The sequence below is a fragment of the Nicotiana tabacum genome, chromosome 17 (genome assembly GCF_000715075.1).
Source record: "Nicotiana tabacum cultivar K326 chromosome 17, ASM71507v2, whole genome shotgun sequence".
Classification (NCBI taxonomy): domain Eukaryota; kingdom Viridiplantae; phylum Streptophyta; class Magnoliopsida; order Solanales; family Solanaceae; genus Nicotiana; species Nicotiana tabacum.
This window is the reverse complement of record NC_134096.1, coordinates 64,864,103-64,884,544: the sequence shown is the minus strand read 5'-3', so window position 1 is coordinate 64,884,544 and position 20,442 is coordinate 64,864,103.

Genomic DNA, 20,442 nt, shown 5'->3' with positions numbered 1-20,442 from the left:
TAAGTTCTGAAAATGGGACTTCCATTTTCCATTTTAACGATTTGGAGCTCGGATTTAGGCGATATTTGAGAGATTTTCAGAGAAAATAACTGGGTAAGTGTTCTTAACTCAATATTTGTTAAATTACCTAAATCCATCACTATTTTTATCATTTAATTGGTGAATTGAGTTGGAGAAGTTTGAAAACCCTCTTGGATAGATTTGAGGATTTGAAGGCCGAATTGTTATCGGAATTTAGTGATTTTGGTATGGGTAGACTCGTGGTTGAGTGGGCGTTCAGATTTCCTAACTTTTGCCGGATTCCGGGACATAGACCCCACGAACGAATTTTAAATTAATTTCGGAATTTTTATTAAAATTGTAGTATTTTCTTATAAAATTGATTCCTATAATTTTTAGTAATTGTATCGAATTATTTTGGCTAGATTCGAGCCAGACAGAGTTGGATAATCGTGAAAAAGGCCTTGTAGTAGATTAAATTGGAGCAAGACGAGGTAAGTCTCTTGTCTAATCTTGTGAGGAGAAATTACCTCATAGGTGATTAAAATTAAATAATTGTTGCTAATTGTGCGGGCTACGTACGCACGAGGTGACGAGACTCCGTGCGTAGCTATTATTAAGGCTAAAGTCCGGGTAGTTTAGGACTCAAAGCATGAATTACTTGTGTAAATTGTATTCTTTATTTAATTAATATTATTTTATATATACATATATTGTGAATTGTTGTTAGATAAAATTATTAAAGGATGAAAATCTCTTATACTTGATTTTTCTGTTTAAATTAATTAATTGTTAAGAGAAATTGTTCTTCCTCCTGAATTTATCTTATAAAAAATATACTCTCATTCCGGAGGTACATAAGAAAATGTCCTCCTTTCTTGTGGAATGGGACGAACGCCTTGGCAGGATAGATGCATATATGGATCGTGCCGCACGTCCCTCGGCAGTGTACATGAAACTCTGGATCGGGTCGTACGACCTCGGCAGAAATCATGCTTAATAATAATAATTACATGATACTCTGATAGTTTATTGCAGCTTGTGAAGCTAATTGATAAATTGAAAATCTTTGAAATTTAATGAATTATTATTCCTTCTTGTTAAGGAATTATTGTTATTCATGTAAATGAGACTAATTGATAAATTTGGAAATTTATTGAAATTGAAGAAATTTAATTATTTCTGTTGGTTAAATAAATTATTGTTATATTCTGTGAATCATGTTGATCTAGATATTCTAGTTTTATTTCAATTATTATTATTGACCCACAGTGAGTGTCAAAGTCGGTCATCTCGTCTCTACCACTTCGGGATTAGGCTTGATACTTAATGGGTACACGTTGTTTACGTACTCATACTACACTTGCTGCAATTTTTGTGCAGGACCTGAGGCAAGTACTAGTGGGGGACTTATCGTCTTACACCCACGTTATCCAGGGGCATAGTGGTGAGCTGCCTTTCTGAGCCGTTCTGCAGCTACCAGTGTCTCTCCTTGTATTTTTCATTTTGTTTATTTTTATTTCAGACAGTATTAGTGGTTTTGTATAATCTACTAGATGCTCATACACTTGTGACACCAGGCATTGGCACACACATTGGTAGAATTTGGTGTCTTATTATTTTTTTCTTGGATTTAAATTTTTTTGATATATGTTTAATTTATTAGTTGGCTTGCCTAGCAATAGTGTTGGGCGCCATCACGACCTATAGGTGAAATTGGGTCGTGACACAAACAGGGGGATCTCTCGAGGTATCGCCTCGTAGTCCCAAAAGTAAATATGCGACAGGGGGATCTACCGAGGTACCACCTCGTAGTCCTAAAAGTAAATATGCAAACAGGGGGATCTCCCGAAGTACCGCCTCGTAGTCCCAAAAGTAAATACACAACCAATTCATATCACAAATTACCCATAGGCCACAACCATTTACAAAGATACAATGAAATCGACTAATTTCACAGCAAATAGCCCAAGGCTTCACACAACGTATATAAATTCTCAAAAATAGCAACAATGATGGAATAGTAACTCAGCATTGTACAACGCCTTCTTTAATCCAAATTTTGATAAATATATTAACGTCTCAATTTAAACTTATTTAATTAATTATTGCAGATGAAAAATCCATAATGTAATTATTTCCAGGAAATGTCAACTCAACAAGCACACGGAATTCACATAAGAATCAAAGTAGCAATCGCACCAAGTTATCATATAAAACAAATTCGATAAACAAAAAACAAGGCATGACAGTAAGGATTTAATATGTGCCAGCAATTTCCAATTTAATACTTATGAATGCCCACGACTTTAAACCAATAAAATTTGCACATATAAGCCTGAGTACGTACTCGTCACCTCGCGTACACGACTTTCACATTATACAAATGGCACATACGACTCAATACCTAAGGGCTAATTCCCCCACTCAAGGTTAGGCAAGATACTTACCTTTGAAGTTAGGCCGATATTCCAAAATAGCCTTCTTGCTTGAATTGACCTTCAGACAGCTCAAATCTATCCAAATTAATTGCATGACTTCATTAAAATTCACCGGAAATAATTTCGGATAATATAATATCGACTTAAAATTTTACATTAAAATGTCAACCAAAAGTCAACGCGGGGCCCGCCTCTTGGAACCCGACAGAATTTTCAAGAAATCCAAACACCCATTCTGATGCGAGTCCAACCATACCAATTTTATCAAATTCCGATAACAACTCGACCTCTAAATCTTAAATTTTCGTTCTTGAAATGTTTTGCAAAAACCTTGATTTCTTCCATTTAAATCCGAAATAAATGATGAATATAACCATGGATTTATGAAATATAATCACTTTAGGATATAGGACACGTACCCAAGTCAAAGTCATAAAGAACTCCTCCAAAATGGCCCAAAAACCAACCTCCAAAATCTCAATTGAAAATGGCAAAATTACCAATTTTTGGTCCTAAATGTTATGTCCAGTTCCGTTGTTGCGGAACAATTAGTCGCACTTCTGCGATCCACACTGCCCAGCCCAATCTCGCACCAGCGGACAGAATGTCACATCTATGCAAATCGCTTCTACGATGGCCAGTGCGCATCTGCGAGGAGCTGCCTCCCTCCTGCGAGGTCGCTTATGCGATGAAGCTTCCGCAGAAGCGAATGCACCAGCTGCTGTCCAAAACAGCAGAAAGTCCATCAGCTCCCATTGTCGGAAATCCAATCCGTTAACCTTCTGAAATTCACCCAAGGCCCTCAGGAACATAACCAAATATACCAACACATCCCAAAATACAATACGAACTTAGTCGAGGCCTCAAACCACATCAAACAACGCCGAATTTACGAATCGCGCCTCGAATCGAATTATGAGTTTTCAAATTTGCGCCGAAACGTACCAAATCAATCCGAAATGACTTCAAATTTTGCACGGGAGTCATAAATGTCATAATGGAGCTGTTCCAACTTTCGGAATCGAAATCCGACCTCATTATCAACCAATTGACTTACGGTCGAGTTTATGAATATTTCAAGAACTTCATTTTCTAACTTTTCGCCGAAATGTGTCGAATTATCCTACGGACTCCCAAATCCAAATTCGGACATACGCCTAAGTCCGAAATCACCATACGGATCTATTACCATCATCAAAACTCCATTCCGGAGTCGTTTGCTCAAAAGTCAAACTCCGGTCAACTCTTTTCATTAAGCTTCAAAAATAAGAATTGTTCTTTTAATTTAATTTCGAATCTTCCGAAAACCAAACTCGACCACACACACAGGTCATAATACATATTATGAAGTTACTAGGGACCTTAAGTCACTGAACGGAACGTAAATTCTCAAAATAACAAGTCGGGTCGTTACATTCTCCCACTCTTAAAGCATACGTTCGTCCTCGAACGTGCCAAGAATTATTGCGAGGACATTAAATTACTGAGTGTACTATTACACATCTACTCGCGGTGAGTCCATGTCACCGAAATTTTAACATGGTCCGGCAACACCATCTTAGTTGAGATTATTTATTTTATCCACATTTATAAACTTTAAAACCAATTTCTTACACTCCAAACATTTTTAAAATGCCTAATTTTTCATATCAACACACTGTGTTAGTCTCAACCGGTGGTAGCAAATTTCGTTCCTATGCACACATTATAAGTATGCCCATAACCACATCTCTGGTCATAATAGTTGTTCATAATTAATTCCAGAATCCTCAATTACCTTATATTAATCAAAACCTCATTTCAAAATTTTCACAATATTGACAGCAACATGCGAGGCACGAGGGCCTCATAATTATTTACCAGAATTAACGAGTCACATTTAACGCCACTTGGTCACTCACCTCGTGGGCTAAAACTCAATGGTTATCTATTCACTGAGTTTGTAGACTCACTTCTCGCGTTTTCTCTTAACATATTGTCACGACCCAAATTCTAACATGTAGTGATGACGCCTATCTCGAAACTAGGCAAGCCGAAAATCTCAGTAAACCACAATTTCTTTTAAGTTTGAAAATATAATATTTAAATAAAATCCACAAATCTTACAAATACCGATACAACCACTCCCAAAACCTGGTGTCACTTAGTACATGAGCATCTAATATGATTACAAGTCTGAAAAATACTATCTATAATAGTCTGAAATCAAATATAGTAAACAAGGAGATAAAGAAGGAGAGACAAGGTCTGCGAAACATGACAGCTACCTCAGAATCTCCGGAAAATCAACTGTGCAAAAGGATCAACACCCGCTATGTCTGGAAATACCTGGATCTGCACAGAAGTGCAGGGTGTAGTATGAGTACAACCAACTCAGCAAGTAACAATAATAAATAAGGAATTGAAGATAGTGACGAGCTACACAGTTATAGTTTATTTCCAGTAATTTCAAATAGAGAGTAGACATGTTTTCAAATCCAGCAGTTTAAGTCAAGTCAATTTATACAATTCAAGTTCATGTAATTTGGATATAAAATCTTTCAGAGAATTTCACAACAATGACAAATAGCAACTAAGTGCAACAACAAATGAAAAGCAAGTACAGCCTCTCAGGGCAACAATCACTCAACTCGTCACAATAGCTCAACCACTCAGCTCTCAGCCCTCAGCACTCACACTCAATGGGTACCCGTGCTCACTGGGGTGTACAGACTCCTGAAGGGCTCCTACAGCCCAAGCGCTATAATCCGCACGGACAACTCATATGTTATAGTATCAATATCTAGATCCGCACGGACAACTCACGTGCTATAGTATAATAATATCTGGATCTGCACGAAAAGCTCACGTGCTATAGTATAATATTATCTCACAATCAGGCCCTCTGCCTCACTCAGTCACAAATCTCTCCAGTCTCTCAGGTTCTCAGAAATCATGAAATCGGCCAAAACAACAATGATATGATACATCTATAATGAACAATAGAGACTGAGATAAAATAAACAAGTAAACTATGACTTAGTACAAAATAACAATTAAGCAGATAGTTCATCATGTACACGACCTCTGTGGGTCCTTACAGTACCAACATATAATCTAAGCATGATTTGTGGTTCAATTTCTCTACTACATGGAGAATGTACAAATAACCATAGATTATTCAACTTTACAGTTTCACAGGATGGACCAAGTCACAATCCCCTCGGTGCACACCCACACACTTGTCACCTAGCATGTGCATCACCTCCAGAATAATCACATGACACAAAAATTCGGGATTTCATACCCTCACGACCAGATTTATAACTGTTACTTACCTCAAACTGTGAAATTCTTATTCCGCTAAGCCTTTGCCTCGTGAATTAGCCTCCAAACGCCTCGAATCTAGCCACAAATAATTCGATTCGGTCAATAAAATTTATTGGAATTAATTCCATAAGAAAATGCTAATTTTCCATAGAAATCCGAAATTTAGCTCAATATCGCCCGTGGGGACCACGTCTCGGAACCCGACAAAAGTTAAAAAATCCGAACACCCATTCCGATACGAGTTCAACCATACCAATTTTATCAAATTCCGATAACAACTCGACCTCCAAATCTTAAATTTTTGTTTTTTGGAAGATTTTGCAAAAATCTTGATTTCTTCCATTTAAATCCGAAATTAATGATGAATATTACCATATAATCATGAAGTATAATCACTTTCGGATATAGAATACTTACCCCAATTCATATGGTGAAAATTGCCTCAAATATCGCTTCAATCCGAGCTCCATAGCTCCTAATATGTTAAAAATAGCTGAAACCTCAAAATATAGCTACTGCCCAGGTATTTACTCTTCGCCATCGCGAAGCACAAAATTTTTCAGCCCCAAAATTTCTCTTCGCAATCGCGGAAAACCAATCGCGATCATGAAGAACAAACTCTCCAACTCTTCCAGACAGCCTCTAGTATAATGGTCATAACATTTTGTACAAAACTCCAAATTGCAAATGGTTTAACTTTCGTAAAACTAGACACCAAGGGCTATAACTTTCAATTGTTGCTCATCTCAAAGTTCCTTATATATTTCTAGATATAAGCTTCCAAAGTCAGCCTTGTGCAACAAAGATTTCCAAACTCTTCCCAGACAGCCTATAGTGTATCCATCATAACTTTTTGTACACAACTCCAAATTACAAATGGTTTACCTTTCTGAAAACTAGACATCAAGGGCTACAACTTTTGATTTCTGGATCATCTCCAAATTCCTTATAGATTGCGAGAAATAAGCTTCCAAATTCGGGTCAGTATAGCAGAGATTTTGTTCTACGCGATCGCGGCGATCGCGATTCACAAGTCCCCAAACTGATGTTTGCTCTTCGCGAACGCGACCAAATGTTCGCGATCGCGATGCACACCTCTGTAGGCAGAATCTAACAATTAAAAATGGCCTAGAAATGATCTGAAACCACCCCGAAACTCACCCAAGCCTCTCGGGACCTCAACCAAATATACCAACAAGTCCTAAAACATCATATGAACTTAGTCGAAGCCTCGAATCACATCAAACAATGCTAAAACCATGAATCGCACCTCAATTCAAGCCTAATGAACTTTGAACTTTCAAATTCTATATCTTGTGCCGAAATACATCAAATCAATCCGGAATGACTTCAAATTTTGCACACAAGTCATAAATGACATAACAAAGCTATTCCAATTTTCATAATCTGATTCCGATCTCGATATCAAAAAGTCAACCCCCGGTCAAACTTCCCAAAACTCAACTTTCTACATTTCAAGCCTAATTCCACTACGGACCTCCAAATAATTTTCCGGACACGTTCCTAAGTCCAAAATCACCATACGGAGCTATTGGAATCATCAGAATTAAATTTCGAGGTCGTTTACACATAAGTCAATATCCGGTCAACTATTTCAACTTAAGCTTCCAACATGAAAATTCATTCTTCCAAGCTAACTCCGAAATACCTTAAAACTAATACTAACAATTCACACAAGTCATAATACCTCGTAGGAAGTTATTCAAGACTTCAAATAGTTGAAAGGAGCATAAATGCTCAAAACGACCGGTCGGGTCATTACACTAACATGCATGACTCCATATTAGTACTATAGTACAAATTAAATTTCACAAAGGGAGAATTTAAAACACATGAATTTAATCACAAGGATCTCATCCTGGTATGACTTCCACCGTGGCACGTAGCCCGGGTTAAACATATCAAATTATATTAAACGCGAAGACCCCATACCCAGCTCTGAATCACAAGTACTTTGCACATTGTGCCAACTGAAATTTTTCAATTTCTCTTTATTTCTTCTTTTTAATAAATTCTGTGAAACAATTTCACAACACATAATGAAACCCCATACTGGTAGGGCATATAATTCATAAAAATTGAAATCAATTATCCTGAAATTACATCAAAACCCACCGTAGTGAGTAATAAGAAGTCATTTTTGGACTCATAGCCCTCAATAGTGTGCAACACAAAATAATAAATACGGTTATCGCAATAGAATCTCCCATCAGGGGTAAGCACATAAGTAGGTTACAGAATTACGAAGCTCAGCCATAAGTGGAGCATAATAGGAGGACTCGCCTCGATACTCAGAACCGAATCAAACCAAGGAAAATATTCCTTTATAACAAATCGGGATCGTACATGTAATGACATCATCTGGTGTAGAGGCCTCGGCCATACCATAGCAATTATATCAACGGGATGGGTCTCTAAGACTAGGTAAGCCGATCATAATAACAATTCAAGTCATTTGTTAATCTAATATAAGTGTCAAAACTAATAGCGAAAATATTCAAACAACCTCCCAAGACTGGTAATACTGAGTCACGAACTCTAACTGAATACATGCAATGATCTCAAGGGTCGAATACACAATACTGTTCGAATAAGAGTTGATAGTATAATAAAATAGAAAGACTCCAAGGGACTGCGATGACCGAGCAGCTCTACCTTGAATCCTTGCGATTAACACACTAACTCTGCCCGAGTCCGATATCTCCAATACTTGGCTCTGCACAAAAATGTGCAGAAGTGTAGTATGAGTACACGACAGTCGGTAGCCAGTAAGTATCAAGACTAACCTCGGTGGATTAGTGACGAGGTACAATCAAGACACTCACTAGTCTAATAACCTGTGCAACATAGCATACAAAAATAATAGAAAACAGATAGCAGTGATAGCAACAATAATCAACTAGTGATATATACAGCAAGGCAGCAAGAACACCATAAATATTGCTCAAACGAATAATGAAGACAAGTACAACCAATTAATCAAGTCCTTCAAAATATACATCTTTTATCTATAAGTGTTTTTTTAGATAAGAATCTTTAGAATGTAATCCTTTCAATTAAATATATCTCGAATATACTTCCTCCAAATAAATATCTTATAAATATAAATCTTTCAAATAAATATCTCCCAATATAGTCTTTTCAAATAAATATCTTTTGAATATAATTCTATCAAATTAATATCTTTCGAATATAATTCTTTCAAATAAAATCTTTCGAATATAATTACTTTCAAGTAAAAGTCATCGTTTGACACCTCACTTCATAATCATAAAAATTACGGGTCTCAGCCTACTTTCATATCTTCACGACACCTCGTGCCCACATTTCTATCACAGCCGTATGGACAATTCACAAGGCAGAAGACATAATAATTTAATGAAATGACTGAGAAATGAACAACGAGAAATTTACAGAAAAGTAACAGCACAACAAATAGAGGAAAACAACAAGGGCGTTCCCGAGGTATCGCCTCGTAAACCCAAATGTAAATGCTCAACAAGGGGATCTCCCGAGGTACCGCCTCATAGTCCCAAAAGTAAATATATAACAGGGGGATCTCCCAAGCTACCGCCTCATAGTCCCAAAAGTAAATATGCAAACAGGGGGATCTCCCGAGGTACCGCCTCGTAGTCCCAAAAGTAAATATGCGTTAGGGGGATCTCCCGGGGTACCGACTTGTACTCCCAAAAGTAAATATGCAAACAGGGGGATCTCCCGAGGTATCGCCTCATAGTCCCAAAAATAAATCTGCGACAGGGGGATCTCCCGAGGTATCGCCTCGTAGTTCCAACAGTAAATATGCAAACAGGCGGATCTCCCGAGGTACCGCCTCATAGTCACAAAATAAATATGCGACAGGGGGATCTTCTGAGGTACCGCCTCGTAGTCCCAAAAGTAAATATGCAAACAGGCCGATCTCCCGAGGTACTGCCTCGTAGTCCCAAAGGTAAATACACAACCAATTTATATCACAAATTACCGATAGGCCACAACCATTTCCAAAGATACAACGAAATCGATTAATTTAACAGCAAATAGCCCAAGGCTCCACACAACGTATATAAATTCTCAAAAATAGCAACAATGATGGAATAGTAACTCAGCATTGTACAACGCCTTCTTTAATCAAATTTTGATAAATATATTAACATCTCAATTTAAACTTATTTAATTAATTATTGCAGATGGAAAATCCATAATGTAATTATTTTCAGGAAATGTCAACTCAACAAGCACACGGAATTCACATAAGAATCAAAGTAGTAATTGCGCCAAGTTATTATATAAAACCAATTCTACAAACAAAGAACGAGGCATGACAATAAGGATTTAATAAGTGCCATCAATTTCCAATTTAATACTTATGAATGCCAAGGACTTTAAACCAACAAAATTTGCACATATAAGCCCGAGTACATACTCGTCACCTTGCGTACACGACTTTCACATTATACAAATGGTACATACGACTCAATGCCTAAGGGGTAATTCCCCCACTCAAGGTTAGGCAAGATACTTACCTTTGAAGGTAAGCCGATATACCAAAATAGCCTTCTTGCTTGAATTGACCTCCAGACAACTCAAATCTATCCAAATTAATTGTATGACTTCATTAAAATTCATCGGAAACAATTCCGAATAATAAAACATCGACTTAAAATTTTACATTAAAATGTCAACCAAAAGTCAACACGGGGCTTACCTCTCTGAACCCAACAGAATTTTCACGAAATTCGAACACCCATTCCGATACGAGTCCAATCATACCAATTTTAACAAATTCCGATAACCACTCGACCTTTAAATCTTAAATTTTTGTTCTTGAAAAGTTTTGCAAAAACCTTGATTTCTTCTATTTAAATCTGAAATAAATGATGAATATAACCATGGATTTATGAAATATAATTACTTTAGGATAAAGAACACTTACCCAAGTCGAAGTCATGAAGAACTCCAAAATCGCCCAAAAACCGAGCTCCAAAATCCCATTCGAAAATGGCAAAATGATCAATTTTTGGTCTTAAATGTTTTGTCTAGTTCCGCTTTTGCGAAACAATTGGTCGCATTTGCGGCTCGCTTCTGCGAGCAAGAGTCTTGCTTCTGCGATTCACACTGCCCAGCCCAAGTTTGCACCTGCGGACAGAATACTGCATCTGTGCAAATTGCTTCTGCGATGGCCAGTGCGCATCTGCGAGAAGCTTCACTTCTGCGAGGAGCTGCCTCGCTCCTGCGAGGTTGCTTGTGCGATGAAGACGCCACAGAAGCGAATGCACCAGCTGCTGTCCAGAACACCTGAAATTCCAACAGCTCCCATTGTCCGAAATCCAATCCGTTAACCTTCCGAAATCCACCCGAGGGCCTCGGGACCTTAACCAAATATACCAACACGTCCCAAAATACAATACGAACTTAGTCGAGGCCTCAAACCACATCAAACAATGCCAAATTTATGAATCGCACCTCGAATCGAATTATGATTTTTCAAATCTTCCAACTTCTATAATTTGCGCCGAAATGTATCAAATCAATCCAGAATGACTTCAAATTTTGCACAGGAGTCATAAATGTCATAATAGAGCTATTCCAACTTCCGGAATTGAAATCTGACCTCGTTATCAACCAATCGACTTACGGTCGAGTTTATGAATATTTCAAGAACTTCATTTTCCAACTTTTTGCCGAATTGTCCTACGGACTTCCAAATCTGGACATATGCCTAAGTCCAAAAATCACCATACGAAGCTATTGACATCATCAAAACTCCATTCCAGAGTTGTTTGCTCAAAAGTCAAACTCCAGTCAACTCTTTTCATTAAGCTTCAAAAATAAGTATTGTTCTTTCAATTTAATTTTGAATCTTGCGAAAACCAAACTCGACCACACACGCGGGTCATAATATATATTACGAAGTTGCTCAGGACCTTAAGTCATTGAACGGAACATATATTCTCAAAATGACAAGTCGGGTCGTTACAGTTCCCAGGTTCGATCTCGATCTTATACTTTTGTACTCTTACTTCGTTTGGCTTACCGAGAAGTCGGGGTGTGCGCTAACCTCGAGTTCACCCGTATACGGATAATCCCCTCATTTCTTAGAGAGTATGTTTTCCAAAATGATGGGAAACGATAGATGAACCCTGATTCCTTCCTTCGTACGTTACAACCGAGATGACGAATAAGCCAAAATATCCCATCAGTCGCGTCGTTCTAACTTCGGACACATGTTGATCATCGGCTGGTCGCCTTCAAATGTGAAACGTCACATATTGATTACATTTTCCCCTATAAAAGCTTTGACCTTTTGTACTTCTTCCACTTTCCAATCCTAGCTTTTACCTTCGAATTCTCTAGCGGTTTTTAACTTTTACAAATCTTCATATCTTCATATTTGATCTTCAAATCTTCAAAATTATTCTTAGGTTTCTACCCAGATCCTCATCCTACCTTCAAACCTTCATACTCTCTTCTTTAACCTTCATACTTGTTCCTTCAAACCTTCATAGTTTTCCTTCAATCTTCATAATTTTCAGATCACGATGGCTAAGACTTCCAAATTAGTTCCTCAGCAGGCTACCTCTTCATCTTCTAACCCGGTCACAGATGCCAAGGTGGCTGCTCCTGAAATGACTGCTCCAGAGGTGGCTGCTCCCGAGACGACTGCTCCAGAGGCGGCCCTAGAGCCCCCCATGAAAATCTTTATACCCAGGGGCTGTTCAATTGGGGATGACTTCAAGGTCGAGAAGGCCTCCGCCAAACAAGACTAGGGTGAAAGAGCATGGAGATACATATGCTCCATTACTGAAGATACCCTTCCCATAGTTCGAGAGGACTGTAAATGGGAACGCAAGGACGTGGTCATCCCCGGGCCCAAGGACGATATTACTAACCATGTATAGGGGTATTTAAGTGTTTACACTTACCTCTTCATGCTAGGACCGGTAGACCTATTAGTCCTGGCCTTTTGTAAGAGGTATGAGGTGTACCTCGGGCATATCCACCCATCTCTTTGGAGGATTGTGATCCTCCTATGTTATTTTGTGAACAACACTGAATCTCCTCGGTTCACCCTCGACCACCTACTCCATCTATATAGTCCCCAAAGTTTTCAAGAGGGACTAATCAAACTTGTTCCCCGGGCCAGCAAGGCTCCCCTTTCGAGCATCGATGAAGATCGGGACCGAGGTTGGCAGGGGCATTTTGTTCGGGTAAAAACTGAAGATATGATCCCTCCCGAGTTCCCAACATTCCCTGAAAAGTGGAATGCATATCATAAGTGTAGACTTTCCTTAAGTGTCATTTTTTCTTTATTTCCTTTCTCATCACCAGTATTTGTCGCTCATGGATCTACTCCTACCGGGGAGTAGGTGGCAATCAAGGAAAGGAGCCATGAGGCCGATCCCCTTCCGACTCGAGAGGTCAAAGTGGAGATGGGGGTTGTGTCCTCCCGAGAAGCTGTTTATATTCTGAAGGAGGTGACCGGTATGATAGACATCATAGAGATTCCCTCCTATACCGAGTCCATGCTTGTAGAGGCCCAAGCGGGTAAGTAAAGGTCAAGCGAAGGAGTTCACGGTGCAAACGATCCTCTCCACTCCTTTTTCGATGGCGTGAACATGTCCACTTTGGAAGATTTTTCCGGGTTGGGCGACCTAGAGATCTCGAAGAAGGATGTGTCCTCAGAAACTGGCGGGCTGTGCTTAAGCCTAAAACTAGTGAAGTAGTTTCCCGCACTGAGTGTGGACCCCGGCCACAAGAGAACAATCATTTTTATAATCCCGGAGGATGCTCGGGTTCTATCAGCTCTAATGGGCATAGCCAACTACCTCCGATGCCTGGTGACCGAGGAGTACCAGGCAAAGATGAACGAGGTGGGCGCGTTGAGTCTCTTCAACGAGGCGCAGCAGGTACTGAACCGGGTAAGGCATCAACACTTTTACACTCCCTTGTGAATTTCCCTTAAGTTTTGATGTCTCTTACCATTTTTGTTGTTTTACAGGCTTCGGTGCTTCACCATGAGAGCTTCCTCTAGTACCTCTTGGAAATCAGCCAGCTCGAGTTTGAGCTCAAAGAGTAGATCCGGAAGAAAGGCATGTACTGGCTTCTCAGTGAGTAACAGGACGGGGCCGAGCTGGATAGGGCTCAGAAAGATTCTTCGACTCTGAAGCGGGAACATGCCGACCTGGTTGAAAAGATAAAGGTCTTTGAAGCTAAAAACTAGGAGCTAGTCGTGGTGACTAATAACACAACCTCACAGGTCCAACAGAAGATCAACCTAATCAACCAGCTTTGAGCCGAGATGAATGAGGTCCAAGCCATGGCCGATGGGTGAAAAAGCAAAATGGACCTGCTGGCTTCGAAGAAGGAAACCACTAAGGCAGAGCTGGCATCGGTTGAGAACCATCTCCAGGTGGCGAAGGACAAAGTTGAAAAATGGTCTCAACTGAATGATGATCTCTGAGCACAGCTGAGCTCGGTCGTCGCAGAGAGGTACGCCCTCGGTAGAGAATATGAGGAAATGAAGTCCAAATTGGACACAACCTCAACCGATTCCAAAGAAATGGTGGCCTAGTACAAGGCCGAATATATGAAGCGGTTGTCCCGAAGACAGACCCTCGAAGAGATTCACACCCGAGGTTTTGACCTCTCGGCTGAGATCGAGGAAGACAAAAAGCTCGAGGCAGAGGCGAAGGAGCTTTACGAGCCTAAAGATGTCGAAGGCTCGAGGGATCCGAAGGCTCCGATGGTTCTGGCGATGAGTCGGGGCCCGGTGAAGACCAGGCATAGATGCATTAGTACCTTTTTTAGTTTTTGTCTCATGTATGTGTGTGTGTGTGTGTGTGTGTGTGTGTGTATATATATATATAGTTTATTTTGAGGTTTTTTTTAATTGAGCCTTTGTAAATATATTCCGGAATATATATGAAATTTTCCCTTTCTGGCAATATCGTGTCTTTACTTTTCGAGCATCTTTTCATAATTTCTATTTTTGTAATGTTTTTGATGCCTTAGCATAGAGTCGAGTGTAGTCATGGGGCATTCGTTTTTCAGAGTTCCGAACAGAGCCCGTCCTTGATATAACTTTGTTTGCTCGAGGCTTTGAAAACTCGGTGTGACCAGAAGTTTTTTCAAGATGCTTAAGTGATTTTAGACGATGCTTTTGTCGAGGGTAACCTTTTAGCAGGTTTCGAGTTCTTATAAAGTCCTTACTTTTTTATTACAAGCTTCGGACGTCTCCGAGCCGTTTTTAGGGTGGCCGTAGCCTTTTGCATTTGGGCACCGCCTAATAGGTTTGGTACCTTCAGGATTTGGTAGTCTGGATTGTCCGAACTTTTTTCGGATGACAGTCCCTGAGTAGGGGTAGCCCTTGGGCTCGATAGTCCCCGAGTAGGGGTAACCCTTGGGCTCGATAGTCCCCAAGTAGGGGTAGCCCTTGGGCTCTTAGGATCCGGAATTTAGGAGATAAGAAAATGTGCAATAGCAAGGCGGAACTTTCTTTCATTTTCCAGTGTGTAAAGTACATGATCGAAATCGCATAAAAACTTGTATCATGGCTAGAGTGGACTAAGTGAGCACGGCTCACACGGCCGTTTGACCCTTACAGTGAATCCTAACTACCAAGCCTTAGCTTCTAGCATACAAAGTTATTCTTTTTTCCTTGCTAAAAACCTTAATCTGAGGGTAATGGCCCCCAGTATTCAAGGTCGAGCTCGAGAGGTCTCAGATACTGTTGACATAAAGTGAACGATGATTGACTCCGGTTTGAGACCGATCTTCGAATCTAAGTGTCAAAACCCCAATTTTCCTCCATAGGATGTCGTGACGGCATCTAGTCTCTAAGACTATGTCAGCCTAAACAACTTGCGAAAATAGTAAATAAAAGCTTAGAATTTCAAAACTCCAACAATATCGTAAATAAACTGTAAACCCAATACGTTCAATTCCCAAAAACTGGTGAGATATAAGTCACAAGCTCTAGATACAATACCGAACAATCCTATACATCACTGTATATACAAATGTAAAGAAACAAGGAAGAACAGGGTAGAAGGGGACTCTGAGGCCTGCGGACGCGGGCAGGTGTACCTTGAAGTCTCCAAACGAAGCAACTCAGTGCGCTAATACAGGGACTGATAAGATTTACCTGGCTCTGCACAAAAATATGTGCAAAAGCATAGTATGAGTACACTACAATGGTAACCAGTAAGTGCCAAGCCTAACCTCGATAGAGTAGTGACGAGGTCAGGTCAAGGCCCTACTGGAGATAATAAAAACAAGACAAAAGATATAATGATATAATGGTAATTACAAGTAAGTGAAACAATAAAGAATTTACGGAAAGATAACAACACGGAATCAAGGCAGATAATACAACACGAAGGAAAATAAGGATTTTACATGTTAAGGAAAACAACAACCAAACAAAATTCAGCAAATAGAGAAAGATCAACAGGGGCACTCCCGAGGTACCGTCTCGTAGTCCCAAATCATAAAAATAATTCACAGTCTTTCCTTATATCACCACAGGGGCCTTCACATTTAGTTTTTGAAAATTAATTTTTTCGAAATAGCACCCCGCGTTTTAGCCCACCTTATCACACCGCATGGCTTCTAGTAGTTCCCCTACTAGCCACGCGTATCAAGCCCACCTTATCTCACCGCATGCATTTCAACAGTAACAACCTCGTGCAACTAGTAAAAACAGCACGATAGAAACCTCGTGCAAACAATCCTCTCAACAATAACACAAATGACAAAACATAACAACACAATAACATGATGTTTTACAACTTACACTTTGCCTCAATAAAAACCACGGCCTTTACAACTCAACACCAAACTTAACAGCAAGATATTTCAAGAATAGCAAATTTCAAGTAAAGATCCCACAGTTAAATAATGAATACGGAATTAAGAAAGCAAGTAATTCAACTAAACATGTAGTACAAGTTGCAAATAAGAGATAAGACAGGCAGACATGTGAAATTAGACTAAACATGGTGACTATAACATAAAAAATAACTCAATTAAAGCACGAAAAGGAAACTACGTAGCTAAAATCAGAATCTCAACATTTAGCCCGTGTACGCACTCATCACCTTACGTACACGGCATCCACATATCAAAATTATCACAACAATACCAAATCCTAAGGAGAATTTCTCCCACACAAGGTTAGACAAGTCACTTACCCCAAACCACGCTAAATCAATCAACTAGAAGGCCTTTCCCTCAGTTTTCCAACTCCGAACGACTTGAATCTAACCAAAACAATTTCATACTATAAATATAACTATAGAAAACTAATTTAAATAATGAAATTATGATCTTAGCAAAGAATTGAAAAATTGTCCCCAAAAAATCGACCCGGGCCCGCGTCTCGAAACCAGACCAAAATTATAAAATCCAAATACTCAATCAATATTGAGTCCAACCATATAAGAATTATTCAAATCCGACCTCATTTCGCCTTTCAAAACTCAAAAAAAAATAGTCTAAGAACTTCTACACTTTTTCCCCAATTTTTCCACCCCAAATCCCTAATTACACGATACAACCAATGATAGATTAGTGGAATTTAATCAAAATCGAGTTAAAAACTCTTACCCCAACAATCCCTCTGAAAATCCCTCGAAATTATGCCTCAAACCGAGCTCTCTAAGTCCAAATGAAATGTGAAATAAACCCTCGATTTTGAACTTAAGTCTGCTGCCCAGTGATTCCTTCCTCGCGAACGCGAAAATCACTTGCGTTCGCGAAGCAAAAAATGCACCTACCCAAATTGTTTCTCTTATGCGCGAATGCGAGGACCCACTCGCGAACGCGATGAACAAAAGATCCCAGGCTTCGCGAACATGAAGCCTCACTCGAGAATGCGTAGACCAACGTGTGAGGTCCCCCTAGCCTTCATCTCTTCTTCGCGAACGTGTGGCCTTCTTCACGAACGCGAAGAAAAAATCTCACCTGTCTCGCAGGTACCCTTCACGAATGCGAGATCTCTCTGGCGAATGCGATGAAGGAAACCAGAGATCAGAAAATTCAGCAGCTTCAGCAATCCTTCAATGACCCGAAATGCACCGAACATGTTCCGAATCACACCCGAGGCCCTCGGGACCTCAACCAAACATACAAACAAGTCCTAAAACATCATAGGAACAAGTTCGAAGCGTTAAATCACATCAAACAATACTAGAATTACGAATCGCGCATCGATTCTAGCCTAAAAACTTATGAACTTCCGAATTCTGAAACCAACGTCGATTCATACCAAAAAAACTCCGATTGACGTCAAATTTTTCACACAAATAATAAATGATATTACAGACCTAATACAACTTTTGGAATTGGAATCTGACCCCGATATTGAAAAGTTCACCCCCAGTCAAACTTTCCAAAAATCTTCCAATTTTCCAACTTTTGCCAGTTTACGCCGAAATGACCTACGGACCTCCAAATCTACATCAGGGCACGCTCCTAAGTCCAAAATCCCCCTACGTAGCTATGGGAACCATCAAAACTCCATTCCAGAGTCGTATTCACACCAATCAAACTACGGTTAACTCTTAAGACTTAAACTTCCAACTTAGGGACTATGTGTCCCATATCACTCTGAAACTCCCCCGACCCTACACCAAGCACCCCGGAAAGTCACGTAACCACAATATTACATAGAGGAAGCATAAATTAGGGGATTGGGGCTAATACACACAAAATGACATCCCGGGTCGTTGCACTTAGTTAGCGTTTTACTGTTGCCTTGTTGAAAACCTTGTCGAAAAATCCATTTTGGGACAAAACCGGTTCAAGGAAAAAAGAGTGCAACACGTGCTTAGCCATATCCATCCTTGAACGTTTCCTGCAAGTGTTAGCCTGATTCATAACATGATTTAAGAGTAATTTAGATCGTACCATAGCAGTAGTACCGCTTTAGGTATGTCACGTTCCAGTTGTTCGGTAGTTGCATACCATTTCTTGCTTCGAGCTTGTATGAGCCTTTGCCGGTAATTCCGATGACTCGATATGGTGCTTCCCAATTTGGTCCTAGCTTCCCTTTATTTGGGTTTTGGGTGTGTAATGTTACTTTCCTCAACACCAAGTCCTCGATCTTGAAGTGTTGGAGGTTGGCTCTTCGGTTGTAGTATCTTTCTATCCACTGTTTCTGGGCGGCCAACTAGACTTGGGCGGCCTCACGCCTTTCATCCAATAGTTCCAGGCTCGTGATCATGGCCTTGTTGTTTGAGTCTTCGGTCGTATATTGGAACATGAGGCTCGGTTCTCCCACTTCGACTGGTATTAAGTGATGAATATAAAATATTTACTTATTATATACTTTTAATATCCTACTTTAAATAATATACTTAAATTATATATCGAATTTTGCTTCTTTCTAACTATTTTTGCCGAAAACAAAAGAATAAAAAAGGATTATAAATAATAGAAGGAAGAAGACAGAATGCTCGATAAAAGTCTGTTATGGCAAGCACAAAAATTAAAATGGCAAGATGGAAGCCTATAATTGAAGTTTCGATGTGTTCAAGCCCCCATCTTAGACATATCCAAACTCCTATCTTGGACACATCTAAGCTCTCATCCTTAGACATATCCAAACTCATATCTTCAGACATGTCCAAGCTCCTAGTCTTGGACACGTCTAATCATTTAATGTCTGCAAGACTTTTCTATAAATAGAATGCAAATTTGGCATCGAAAAAGGGGAGAGGTAGGAAGAGAACTACTTTTCTCTAAACCTTGGTCTTAACTTCTTTCTTTAATTATTTCATTTTCTTCTTGTAAGTTTTTGGATTTTCTAAGAGTTTTGGTAATATTCTAGAATTCCTTTTTGTTGTGAGATTTAAATACTCCATAATGGAGTAATTTCGTTTGTTGGGATAGTTGATGAAGCTTGATATATATTTTTATAATATTATTTCAGTTTTAATACATCCTTGGCTTGAAATTTTCTTTGTATAATTCATACTGTGCTGAAATAATGGTTTCTAACTAATCATTATTATCACTTCTATATATTTTATTTAAGTTATTCTTATATTAATTTTGTAATTCTCACGGAGCAAAATTAATATATAATAACCAATGAATAAAATAGTAGAGTGAGAATAATTTTTCGTAAAACTCTTATTTCAAATATGTAATCTTGTTTGTATCAGTTTTAATTCTCACGGAGGAATTGTTGTAGGCAACATTACTGATTTTTAGTAAAAATATTCTCGCGAAGCTTTACTACCTTTTAGCACAATTCAAGCAAGAAAATATTTTGCTTTGATCGTCACTAGTTTTACCTCAATTAATTACATAACCTCACAGAGTTCTATTAATTGACTTTTTCTTAGTGAGCAAATATAATTGCATTAGCAATAAGCAATTATTTTTTAGAGAAATATATGTAAAAATTGAGATTTTATTGTAATAATATTATCAAGTGAATTCAATAATTCCCAACTCTTTTTAAATTGTAAATCTTTCGGAAGTTGTTTGTTTTGCTTTAAGTAATTAACAAGTTTTAAAACTTCACTCACCTTTCATCAGTACGGTTCTCTCAAATAGTAGTAAAAATATTAAAAGTCTGTAGCCTAGATTAATCAATCTCTGTGGAACGATATCATAAACTATACTAGAATTTGACTGAGTACGAGTAGAAAAATCCTATGCA